Source organism: Aquila chrysaetos, chromosome 20 (assembly GCF_900496995.4).
Source record: "Aquila chrysaetos chrysaetos chromosome 20, bAquChr1.4, whole genome shotgun sequence".
Lineage (NCBI taxonomy): Eukaryota > Metazoa > Chordata > Aves > Accipitriformes > Accipitridae > Aquila > Aquila chrysaetos.
This window is the reverse complement of record NC_044023.1, coordinates 17,368,444-17,381,664: the sequence shown is the minus strand read 5'-3', so window position 1 is coordinate 17,381,664 and position 13,221 is coordinate 17,368,444. Positions and strand designations below refer to the sequence as shown.

The following is a 13,221-nucleotide window of genomic DNA, read 5'->3' as shown; positions in this document are numbered from 1 at the left end:
GACATCAATCAGCTGCATGTCTGAGCCTGGCTCATGTTAACACTCGTGTCAGGAGGAACAGATATGGGGAAGGTGGTATTCCCATGGGTCCGTGGGTGGAGGAGCTTCTAGTGTGTAAGGAAGTGAGTTGTGGCTGTCGCTTTCTAAAATGCTTGTTTTATTCTTCTGTTTGTTTATTTTTAAAGAAGGCATGAAGATGGAGGAGGAGTGAGGACAGCTTTGTATTTCTCCTATATTTGTTGGCTCATGTCTTTCTAAAAATGTCAGACTTAAATTTTAATGTTTCAGTATTGCAGGAAAAATTGTATCCTGATCATTTTGTCTGCAGTGTTTCCCCTAGAGTTTGCATCACCTAATTTTGATTTAAAATTATCCTTTTCTTAGGCCAGTAAAGAAATAGCAAGGACTGGAATTACGGCTGCGGTAAATCTGTACAGCTCCCTCGGCGGGGAGCAGCCAAGCACTGGGTTGTTAGTGTGGATGGTGTGCATGTGCCCATGTGCTGCCAGACCATAAAGCCAGCCATAATTTTCCAATCCTAGAACACTGAATCAGTGCTAGGAAAATGACGTAAGGCACAGGAAAGTACAAATCTCCCTTCCACCGCAGGCATTTGTAGGAGTTCCCCTGGGGTCTTGAGGACTCCAGGGAATGGTTTCTTGGCTCAGTGCCCCTTTGCTCTCATGCTCTCCTGAACATTTCCAGTGTTTCCATCTTCTGTCCAAGACCAGGATTGCCGTGCTTAGAACTCGGCTCTTTCGAAGGGAAACCCAGTTGCTTGTGGTCCATCACCTGTGGCCACCTCAGCCTGGATGCTTTCTTCCCTCACACTTGTTTAAATCTGCATGGCTGCATTGACAGCAAGGACACTTCCACCCCTGAACTTAATGGCATCACTTTATGTCCAAGTATCAATTTCTATATTACTGGTGTCAGTTTTCCTTATGCTAAAGAACTGTTAAGCACCATTAACATAATCATACATGTCACTGGCAGCGAGCATACCTTCAGAGGTGCCTCAGCTGAGTGCAATGTGAGCTGCCCTCCAGCTACGCAAAACAAAAGGTTGTGTGTTAACAATATTACTGGCTGCACACAACCAGTGCAGATGAAATCAGGCTTACTTTTAATCAGTCTTCAGGGGTTTCATGTGCTGAGGCTATTTGTTTATAGTGGAGGCCAGGTTGTGCCAGAATCTATTAAGCACTGGAAAACTGATCAGTCCTTTCTTTGCTCATTCCTAATGTGAGAAAGACAGACACTCCATGGCAGGGAAACAAACCTGAAATGATACTTCGCAGAGCATCTCTGCAGTCTGAGTGAGGCTGGGATACAGCAATAAACACCGCGATGAAACTGTAAAAGATCCTTTTAGCATCATTGATTCTACTTACATCTATAAACATCAAAACTAAATGCTGTCTGTGTGGTGCTCCGGAGGAACGCTCTTACTCCTCAGGGGGCTGTGTGTCTTGTAAGGGTGAGAAAGGGCTTTTCAGGTGTAGGTAAATACAGCATCTCCTAATTTGCTTGTGGGTTGTATACTGGTAAAATATTAGTCATTGACTACTTGGGTGAAACACTTCTCTGATTCGGTACAGCAAGCACTGTTTCCTTTAATAGAAAGTTTTATTCGGTAGGAAGGTTTTCTTTTTGCTGTTCTGTGATTATTTAAAGTGTCGCTTACTATGTATCAACTAGAATCTGCCCAACTGTGTTACTTTATGGCATGGGGGATATATTGTAAAGATTATTTTTATTACACAAATCCATGGAGAAGTTTAAAAATGAGAAGTTTTAATTTCGTAACACTTTAAGAATTTTCATGCTTCTGGTCTTGCAAAACAAACAAAACATTCACATTGAAATGTACAAGTGTACCAGAAGTCCAAGTGAAAGTTTCATTTTGGACTTTTTCAAAACTAGACATTTTCAAGATCTATAGTCAGTATAATTCCATTTATCGGTAAAAATATTGCTGTTCAGAGGAAGTCACTAGAATACATGATGCCAGACATTCCATGTAAAAGCAAGAAGGAATATCAAAACATTGTGGGTTGTTATTTTGTTGTTTTGGTTTGGGTTTTTTTAAGCTGATAATACTTCTGCAATCTTATCTGCCCGGGCTCAGTACCAGAGGAACTCATTGCAATTTTAGGCCTGGTTTATACACTGCAGATTAAATTATCTCTTCCTAAAATCAATGAATATGAAGAAAAAGCAGTGCATAACAATGCACATAGTTGATTACAGTTTCCAGATGACAGTGAATATTGCTTTTCAGAATTGTGCCTCATTCATGTACCTTCATGTAGCATCCTGAAAAAAGAGAGATTTGCTCTCCAAGGACATGCACATGTATTGCTTGTTTATCAAGAGTACGGATGTGAAGGACCAGTTTACAGATTAAACAATAACTGAGATCTTAATCTCTTTGAGATGTTTCTCTGTACTACATTGATCAGGCTTTTACCTTCTTCCTTCCTCTCTCCTGCCTGAAATAAATAAATATACTGAAGTGTCAAAGTCTGAGAGAAGTTGGGAACCAACCAGTTGTGCCACCAGCCAGCTTCAAAGGGAGAGGTTGTTTTTTTTCCTCCTCCTGCAACACAGAATCTTGTGGATATGGACTCCAGCTGTTTTTCCCTGAAGTCACATTTTCAGGCTGCTGTAAGGTTGCCTCTGTATTTTTCTCCTCCTTTCGTTCCTTTCTACAGAGTCTTGGCCAACACCAGGACTACATGGTGAGCATTAGCATTTCTGCAGGAGACTGAATGCAGAGGGACATGTGTTATCTGTACCAGGGTGGCACCGCAGCCGCTGGTCTGAGAGGGTGCTTCAGGGATGCTGAGATCCCTGGAGAGAAAGATCTCAAGGGATTTTTTGAGAACTAGATTGCATTCCCTTAAAAAGTGATCAAATATGCAGGGGGAAAAATTACTTATAAATCACTTTATCCTGCTTCAAATTATTTTTAAGAAATATTAAGTTAAATCCTAGCAATCTCTAAGCTGTCTTTTAGGAGTCAAGTGGGACAGTAAAGAATGGACTTTCATTTTCACCTATTCAAGGTGATGAATTGGACCCTTTTTTTCCTAATGTCCCACATCCTGCTGCCATCAAGGACAATGACAAACTCCTATTGACTAAAATGGAAGAAGGTTTGGCCTTTTATCAAGGCGAAATTCTAATTAAGACTGAAAAATAGGTCTTGCGGATAACTGTACTTTGCAGTTCGGTTATCACACCTGGCCTGCGTATCTTTGCATTGTGCATACTCAGCCTTTTGTTCCTGCTTGAATTTTCACCAGCTTTGCCCCTGTGCTCTGGGCACCTCTGCTGCTTAGTCTTCGCTTTGAGATACTGAGCAGTGGATCTTGCTGAAAAGCGGAGAGAAGGTGAGGATGCTCACTCCTGCAAGGTGCCAGCTGACCCCCAGGAGAGGCACTGGGGGTGCAGCATCCTTCACCTCTCCCGTGGCCATTGCCATTATGCTCATCTTTGCCAAACAAAACAGAAGGGAAGTGCTTCATGTCCTTCCCCTCGGGACTAAAGCTGTCTCCCATGGCTCTGGGGTGGATGTGCTTGACCCTACCCAGGCCATGTACTGCCCACAGTGTGCTGCCCTGGCTGCTTGCATATTTATGTGAGCAGTAGCTGTAGGTTTGCTGGCACTATAGACTGCCCTTACCCTGGATCGTGGATTGTACTTCCATATGGGATGAGGGACAGCGATGTGCCGAGCTTATTAAATATTCTGTAATGCAATCCCGAAGTGACCTCAATCCTGCCTCCTGCTTCCTCTCACCTTTCAGGCAAGAAAGGTAATGAGTAAGCAGAGATGAGTGAAGGGGTAATACCAAACCTCCCCACTCAGGAGCAAATTAAAGATAACAGCTTATTGCTGAGACTGGCAATTGCCAGCAGGCGGAGGAGCAGCTTTACCTTTCAGGATTGCCGAAGGTCCTGCTCCCTCCCTGCCCCTCCACTTCAAGTTTTTGTGTTTCATTTCTTCCCCCAAGTTTGAAATGAATTTATAACCCATTCCAAGAGCTTTCTACACTTCAGTCTTACCTTTGTTAAGATGTTTCTTACTGCCTACAGTCACATTTGGACAGTGGTCCTGATTAAAGCTTCATTTGCTTTTGGGTATCACCAGCCTTACAACATTATCAAGCTGGGAATGGCATAGGAAGCATGAGGTTTGTTTCTTTTCTTTATTATTTTTTTTTTTCCCTTCACCTTTTATTCTCATCTCTCTTCTCTTAAGCCTCTGAGGAATTTCGGGAGTAAGTTCAAACTTCTCTTTCAGAGCCATAAAAACACTGAGCTCCTTTCCCTTTTTAGAAAAGGAAGAAGGTTTTATGGAGTTTTGTGTTTGTGTAGTTTGTGTGTGATGGCTCCAGGAGCCAGCATTTTAAGGCAGCTACGCAACTGGGTGATGTTATGCCACAATGTGTTTCTATTAACCCATTTTTGGATAAACCTGCTTTTTTTAAAGCATCAAATACCTTATCAGTGTTTACCTTTGTTTTATGTGGATGGCTTACACTAACTCCTAGTTAAGTGCAAACGCTAATGTGAATTAGGCAGCCGTCAGTGATGGGCCAGGTTGTTTGGAGAACTATTCCAATTAACTGTGCTACTTTGTGAAGGGCTAGATGGTTTTAGATAACCAAGAGAAACTGTGTTTATAGGATATATATCTATCTCTGTGTGTGTGTGTATCTATAGCACCCCTCCATATACATATTTGCTTCTTATGTTGGAGGGGAAGAAAAAAGGGCACTGTTAGTCCTAAAGACACATTGGGGAGCAGGGGGGAGAGAGAAGTCCTCCTCCCCTTTGTGGAATGCTAGAAAAATTGAATGGCTTCTATAAATGTTTCTTCTTCATATTTGACCCTGTGGATCCCACTCATGAGTGGATTTAAGGGGTATATGCCTCTTGTGTGCTGTGTCCACCAGGCTTGCTCCCCACACCCAAGGGTGGCAGAACAGCGCGTGCTGTCTGCCACCTCATTAGAGCTTTATTTCAGTGTGTGTGTATGTTTATTTCCATATGCATATTTTAAGATGGTTCATGGTTGTGAAAGGAGGAGAAAAAAAGGGCTTGTCACATTTTCTTTTTTAAAACAACAAAATTGAAAATCCATGGCTTTGTACAGACCAAGGATGCCCTGGCTGTGGTCAGCATCTCTCTCCAGGACAACATCAGGCTTCGTCCAGGGTCCGTCTGACTCTTTGCGCTTATTAGAAGTCTGAACGGCGCTTCCTTTCAGAGTGACACTTCATTTTCAGAACTAAGTTGATTTGGAAGATACTAGCCATCTTCAGATCTCTGCATTTGGTTTATTTTCTTTTTTTCCTCCTTAGGGGGAAAAAAGATAAAAAAAGGAAGGGGGGGGGGAGAAAGAGAAGGCTTTTGCCTTTACAGTCAACCCATTCTTAGGCTTTGCCTTTTTACCCAGATCTCGGCGCCTTGCTCGGGCGAAGCGAGAGGTCCAGTCGGCGTTTGCCCGCGCTGTTGATTGTCAGGATCATGTGGTTTGCTCCGTGGGTGCTGTGAGAGCCGTGTTTATCCAGGGCCATGTGGAGGTGGGCGGGTGCCTGCCCGGGGACAGGGGGACAGGAGAAGCCGGGCTCGCACAACAGCCACGCTGTGAATAGCCCACATTGACTGAACTGTCTAACCGGACTAATTTGCTGTGCCTGTGGGCTTGATAAAAGAAGCAGCTGCTGGTAAGGGCTTGCTCAGATGCATGTAGATGAGACTGTGGACTGCCAGAAGGATCCAAGCAGATTTTTTTTTCCTCCTTGCTGCGTTTCTTCTGGAATCCCTACCTCCGGCTCCCGTGAAGTTACATTGATCAGGTAAACTATTTTAGTTCTTCCCTGCCTTTCGTGTTTGCTGGCTAGCGTGCCTGCCCGCTGGATGGATAGCCGAATGAACGGGCTGTGCTGCAGGGGTGGCAGGAACAGCTCCCTTTAGAGCAGACACACATTTTCACTGCTCCCTGCAAGCTGGCAGTCGTGAGGCTTTGAAAATTGTGCAGCCATGTTACACAGCCACAATTATTTCCCTTCCTCCCCCTCTTCTCCCCATTTAATTTTGCTGTGATCTAAATAAGGCTAAGTCTGGTATTTCTTGTTTGCATCTGTCGATGCACCAGCCAGCCATGTTTTTCATATGATTATATACAGTGTGCGGGTCTTGCTGGGAATGCAAAGATGTTCACTGTCCTTTTGGTGTCAGGCCCTTTACATCTTCTCCTGGGGGGAAGAAAAAAAAAAAAAACAACAGAAAATATCTGTAGCATGCTGCACGGGTTTTTGTGAGTGGTGGGGAAGCGGGCTACAGGGCTCGTTTGGAAGCAGGGAGAAGATGAGAGCTGAAGGTTCCCCACATACCCTCACCCACCAAATTTGATTGTTTATATTAAAATAGGTGTTGCCCCATATGATCCCCCCAGTCTCTCCCCCCTCCCACATTTGCATCTATTTTTTAAGTGTTTATTGAATAAAGCTATGGCTCAGCTGGAGAAAATGAAGAAGAAAAAAGGATGAAAAGGATGGCCTTTTGTGTTGAGATCTTTTGTGCGGCTCACCCACCCCCCTACAGCTTCCCGGGGTAGTACCAGCAGCCTTTAGTTTAACTGGCTACTGCCTGCAAAAACAGCCTTGCAGAATTTGGGGGGGGGGGGGGGGGGTTGGGGGTTGGGGAAAGAGTGGGAGCTCAGATATGTCTGCTTGCAGTGTGAGAGAGATGTTAAATGGGATTGAGAATCTGCAGACTGGAAAATGCTGCACAATTTAACGGAAAGGGTATTACCTGCAGGGATTAACCCTATTTACTGACAATCTCTTCTCTTTCTCCTTCTTCACTTCACACTTGCTGTGTAATAGCTGTTGAGTTTCTGCAGCAAGAGCCTGGGTGCTTTGGAGCACAGTGGTGATTTTACCTGACACGTTTAAGAAATGCCCTGTAAATGCCTTAAAACCTGAGTGTTTCACTTCTGCTCGAAGGAAGCGTTAGAAGGTGGTGGTATCCCTCCCTGCAGGATGTGTTAATCAGGAGGTTACATCTTTTGAACTCCTGCGAGTGAGTTTAGAACTCACTCACTGTGAATATTTTGCCACTTTTCCACACTTGAAATGCTCCCATCCTAAATGTATCTTTGCGCAATCGTTCCTGTAAGTATTGCCACTTTTAGGGTCAAGGATGGTTTGCTGTTGTGGGATTAATGGTTCCTTTGGTCTCTGTTACTGGAGGTGCTAGGTCTCTGAAAGAGCCCTGCCATCTCCTTTTGCACGAGAAACTGCTAATTTGTCCCCACATATACATATAGATAGATAGATGAATATCCTGGCTAAATGGGGGGATTTTAAGATGGTGCTTGCCTGCGTTAAAGAGTGGAGCTTCTCTTTAATATTAGACCTTAGTTTTAGTCTTTGCTGTTTTACGTACAGACCTGGGGAAGCACACAATAACTCACCCACTGGAGACCGGAGCACTTAGCACAATGGTGCTTGCATTGGTCTGCTTTCCCTGCATCTCAAACCCCTCATCTATGCAAACCCATACCTAAATATATAAATGTGGCTTCACGGCATCTTATAGGCTGATTGCTGTTGTCCCTCACAGTCAGAATTGAGCATGTTGCAAATAACAATGTGCCAATAGGACTATTTGAGTTTATAGATGTATCCAAGACCTGATTTTCCCTATTTCACTGTAAAGACTGTAATAAGGCTTGCAACTGGGTAGCTTTGGACACATATCATCCATCGCTGGGCAAAAATGGGATTGTCATCATGCAAATGTTTTCCAAAGTTTCAGAGAGAGTGAAATGGGTCCAGACTGGTCCTGGAGGGGTCTGAACCCTAACCCAGCAGCCTGAGCTTTGTTGTTCTCCCAGGATGTCACTGCGCGGTTAATCCCTTTTCTTGCGGGATATGGGCCGAGCAGAGATTGGCTATTGTTAACGTGAATTATGGAGTGGATGAGCATGTCATCTGTTGCTTTTAGTGGTATGACCTATAAAATACTCATATAGGCAGTTCAAATAAGCTGAAAGGTGATAAATCTGAAGCAATGAAAAGAGTAAAAATGGTGAAACCTCAAGTTGCACATGGACTGTCTCACCAGAGGGGGATGCTTTGTGGGGATTCAGATGCCTCTAGTAGGATCAGCGCATGAAAACATATGTCTGACTCAGTTGTCAGTAGGGTCAGAAAAATTCAGCTAACAATTTAGTAAAAAACAGGAGCAACATATCTATGGGATAGAAAGTCCCGTTTAAATTCCTTATTTCTGGGTAAATGTCCAGCTATGATTTTTATCTGCTTTTTATTTTTTTACATTTGTTTTTCTCCAGGACGAAAGCAGGTGAACCTAGAAAGGAGACAATGAGGTGAACGGTACCTAGAAAATTGCCAACCAAAAGAAGGAAATTATTAAGAATGAAAAAAGACCCCTTTTTCCCCTATCATCTGCCTTGCAGGCATAATTAGAACTAGGCACCAGATTTCAGACAGAGGAGTGATTTTCAACTTGACAGTGTCCCTTTTAAGCCCTCATTGGTTTGCTCGCCAGCGACTGGTGTCTGGGTAGATACATGATTGGAAAGCCACAGTTTGCAATATGAGGTGCTGTTTTTCAGCTGTCCCTTCACAGTGTATTTAAAATGCTGGTCTTCATGTGTCTTCTGAGGTTTCGTAGGATGGTAAGATTATCCTACCATTTTCTTAGGTTTCATTTTAAAAAGGAAAGAAAAAGCTTTTCAAGATATTGGATAGTAGTAAGTAAATAAAAAACAAATAAACCCTCCATGCTACTGCCTAAAAAGAGTTTCACTCGTGATGATGATCTGCTGTATAGGTTGTCACTCTGCTTAAATTCCACAGCAGAACTGTGACACCATCTGTTCCCTTTCACTGTGTGCAAAAAATGGTTTCCTTTCATTAGCATTAAGCTGCATAAAGAGACTGGAGATCTAGAAATACCCCAGTCTTTCACTGACACATACCTTCTTAAGACAGAGTTTATTACAAGCATAATTCGTATTCCTAAGAGATAATGGCAGTTTTTGAGTAATATGCTATTAAAGGTCTTTGAATAGCAGGGAAAAAAAATAAAAATCACCCCATCCATACATTGCAATGAAACCAGAAAGCTTTCTGTGACGTGTTAAGATGTTGTTGATTCAGAACAGCCGTCTTTACTATTGCATTCCCTGAAGACAGTGGGTCTGCTGTGTGCCAGTGTTGGTATGGTATCTGGGCTGCTTGTGGTGCCTCTGGGGTGCAGCGATTGCCTGGACATGGGACAGACCCCACTTACGCCCGTCCTCAGTGACTGTCAAATTTTAAGTTACTGTCCTCTTTTCACTAAAAAAGTTAGATCAGGGACCTCTGTAAAGTCCTAGGATGGACCTCAGTTGTAGAGTTGTGCTTAAAGTTATGCGTTTTGCTTTCATTGTCTCTTTTCATTGATCGTGCTGTGTTTTAATGTCATTTTAAAGCTAGCGTCCTGAACTGTTGGTGATGACACAGAGATGTGTATTCAGCAGTGCCCCGTTGCAGGCTTGTCTTCTGACTGCTCTGTTAGGACGACTTGGTAAATAAATGCAAGGCAGGAGAAATCAGCATCATTCTTCTCTGAAATGCTATCTATATGTAAATCTGTGGTGCCATTTTTTTTCCCTTTAAAAGTTGAAAAGCACTTTCAGTTCCTGTTTAACGGTTGCTCCCTCTGAATTACATGAAGCAATGAGAGAGGTCAGCCAATGCTGTCCTGTGGGAATGAAACCTCTTTTTGTTGTTGTTCCACGAAGCTGTTGCAAATAACATTGGAGATGCAGCAAATGTAGAGCAAAATTACACCGCATACCCAGTGGATCGCAGTAATAAAACATTAATCAGGCACTGCCGATCTGAGTTGTCATCTCCTCATATGAAACAAGGCACATAGCCCCTCTCCGCCTCTTCCTCCCAGAGGTCCCGGAATTAAAATATTTGTTAGTTGTGATTAATAAAGACACCTGACTGAGCTCTTGTTGACAGGAATAGTCTCTCAGCATTTTGGGTCAGGTTTAATGATCAAACTTTGGAGCTTGATAAGCACAAGCCTACACTGAGTACTGGAGGGAGTACAACATAGTCGGTTTAAGCTTACGCCAACTGGTGAAATTCAGCTCCCTTGGATGTGACTGTGTTGCCGGGACTTGAAAAGTGGTTTTGCCCAGTTATCTTTTAGCAATTCCTTTTTCCTTTAAACCTCATTAATTCTTCTCATTTCTCTGTTTCAGCAGTGAAAAGAGCCCTGTTGCTCAGGTGCATTTTGAAACTTCGGTTCTGGTGACATCTCCCATTTCAAACCAATTTAATATCACCACAGCTCTTTCTCTACAAGCTGACAGGCTGGGGTGAATGAGTCGTTGAGATATACGAACTTTGCTTGCCATGCAGTCACAGGGAAGGACTTCTTTTAGAACATACGCTCTTTCTCAGATTTGGTGCTGTCAGGGCAGCTGATAATTTCTCACTTGCCTGTCTAGTGAGGGCCTGCTAGTTCCTGGTCAAAAGAGCGGCATGTCCTGAACATGCAGTATGGTTCTGCTGGCTACTTTATTCCATATAAAGAGATACTTAGGTCTGTGGGATGCTGCTGGGCATGGCCTGTGTGCTTACAGCTGGAGCTGGCCTGAGCTTTTCTCCACTGGAGCCTTCCCTCCACCCAAGCAACAATTTTCATAAAATGTGTTGGAGCTGAGTAAGTTTGAAATTTTTTCCTGATGCAAAATAAAAGGTCTGATTTTACTGCTTTCAAATTAATTGGAGAGAATTTGACTACAGAAATACCGTGATAACGGTGAAAGAGAAAGCAGGTTTCTGTAACTGGCTACACTTTCAAAGTCCCAGGAGCAACAGGAGTCCTTTGCATAGAAGTCCTGATTTGGGGAATTCCTCCTCCTGAATTCTCGCCTAAATCACATTGCTTCAAGTTGCAGTTCTTAAGACGACCTACAAAAATATGAAATCTAATTTGTGACAGCAGTTTGTGATCCAGTGTATAAAGAACTGATTGAGATACAGAAAGAGGATGCGGGACTTGGGATTTGAGGTGCTGGGCTGCAGTGCTCATCACTACACAAAGTTACGCCTGTCCTCCACCGCCCTGTCCTGGTGCAGAAATCCCCATGACGAATACAGCCGGCAGTCGAGCTTTGTGGCCGAGTGTGTGAGCAAGCTGCATCCCACTACATCGGTGATGGGTGGGTACCCAGGGTCCAGTGGTGTACCAGCCAGTGGGAAAAAAATGGTGGATAGTAGTGGAAGGAGGCTTGAGAAGGGGTAAAGCCATGATGCTGAAATGTGCCAAATATCCCTAGATTGTGCACTGAAAAGAATCAGATCTTCCCCTTCCCCCCAGCTAGTGTGTGTGTTGTTGTGCCTTGCAGATGTATTGAAAATCTGTGTTAGAGCTGTGAGCAATTAACACATTTCCCGAGCACACATAGAGAGAAACTGAACTTGCATGTGATCTAGCGCAGTTCTGCCTTAATAGATCTTGGCTATGCCTATGATTTAAAATTGTTTTACTGACACACAACCATATTTAAACTCTGGTGGTGTTCTGGTTGTGTGGAGAGGGTTCATGATGCCAGTGCAGGATGCTTAACCTCCTGTATTTGAGTAAGTTGCTGGGATGCTGTGAAGATTCCCATTGAAATGGATTCAGACTTCGATTCAAACTCAGACTGGCAGTTTTTACTTTGAAAAAATGTGCTTTGCCGTCTCTTTAAGGAGATGCCTTCAGGAAAAAAAAAAAAAAAAAAGAAAAAGAAAAGTAATGAGTAGAGTTGAATGGGAAACATTTTTCTTTCCTACAAAATATTTTAAGGTATCTGGAGCAAGAACATTTTTATAAGTTCAAGACCCATTGCATTTTTTGTTGAAGAAAGATGAGGCACAAATGAAAAATAACCCTCACTGCAGCTAAAAGACATGCTGGTGAGAGCATGGGAGAACTGCCCTTTAATAAACTGGTTTGGTGCTCTTGCCACGGTCCTGGAGCATGGAAAACACATCCAGTTCCTGCACTGCTCGGTGGAGACTGGGTGCATACAGAAAGGAAAAGGACCGAGTTAACATCTGCATGAGGAGGGAAACAGCAGGCAACAGGGACTCTTGGAGAAGAGGAGAGGGTGGAGATGAAAAGCAGTAAAGCAATGGTTATGAACTGGGGAACGTTTTTCAGATAGCGTGGTATGGACAAGGAATAAAGACGGTGGGCTTTTTGGAGGAAGGGTCCCAGCCTCAAGCTTCAGAGATTTGAGATTTGGTTTGAGATTTGAGATCAAAATTGTGTGATCTGAACATATCAATGACTTTTCTCTGTAATTACAGCTCGTGATACTCTCTTGGATGCTGTGCGTACACTAAGACCTCATTCAAAACACTTGAACACAGATTTTAGTACTGTGCTGGATTGGGGCCACCGTGATAAATACAAATGTTAATGATTTTCCAGGCTCATACTTAAAATTCAGTGGTTGAAGTTTGCAAACTGATTGTGCAGATTGCCAAATTAGGTCCAATTACTCAAATTTAGATGAGCTTTGCATAAAACATACAAATGTGTTCAATGCGGTATTCTGCTTAGGTCTGTGATTTCGTTTCACTAGGCTTATATTTGCATGAGTTCATTAAAATTGGTTTCATTTCTTTTTTTCCCTAGCATCGCTTTGAAAAAGTGGTATTTAAGCTGGGGAAAAATAGTAAAGAACAGGCTTGTAATTATAAAATGAAGCTATATGAAGTCGTGCAGCACGGTTATAGTTCATTCTGTCAAACAGGGAACTTGAGAGCTCATTACTGAGCCCAAAGTTCAAACTGACCACTCTCTGTCAAAGGTTTCTAGTATATCAGTCAATTAAATGAGACCTTCTACTGTATGGTTATCCAGTCTCTATGGTCCACAGCGTGTTGATTGGTGGGGGAGAAAAACATTTCCGCTTAATCAGGACTGCTCTTGGTTTGTATTCTAATTAGCATTTATTTCTCTTATTAAAAATAATAACTTGGACAAGGAAGCACTGCTCCTCTTCTGTTCGTTAATCCTTTGGAAAAAAAGCAAGACCTCTCTCAGCCTGAACAAATGAGAAAATCTTCATACAGACTAAAGGCTTTAATGAGGTTGTTACCTCTGGCTAAAGCC

At 42.9% G+C, this 13,221-nt stretch overlaps 1 protein-coding gene across 34 annotated transcripts in view; it reads left to right on the top strand.

Annotated features, from left to right (window-relative positions):
• MAGI1 (membrane associated guanylate kinase, WW and PDZ domain containing 1) overlaps positions 1-13,221 on the top strand; it is a 356,594-nt gene that overhangs the window by 218,879 nt on the left and 124,494 nt on the right. The window contains exon 1 of one of the 34 annotated variants that reach the window (XM_041118665.1): positions 5,585-5,873. The exons of the other annotated variants lie outside the window; for them this stretch is intronic. The gene's annotated coding sequence lies outside the window, so the exon portion shown is untranslated. Of the gene's footprint in view, positions 1-5,584; positions 5,874-13,221 lie in introns of those variants that run through there. 34 annotated transcript variants of the gene reach the window in all.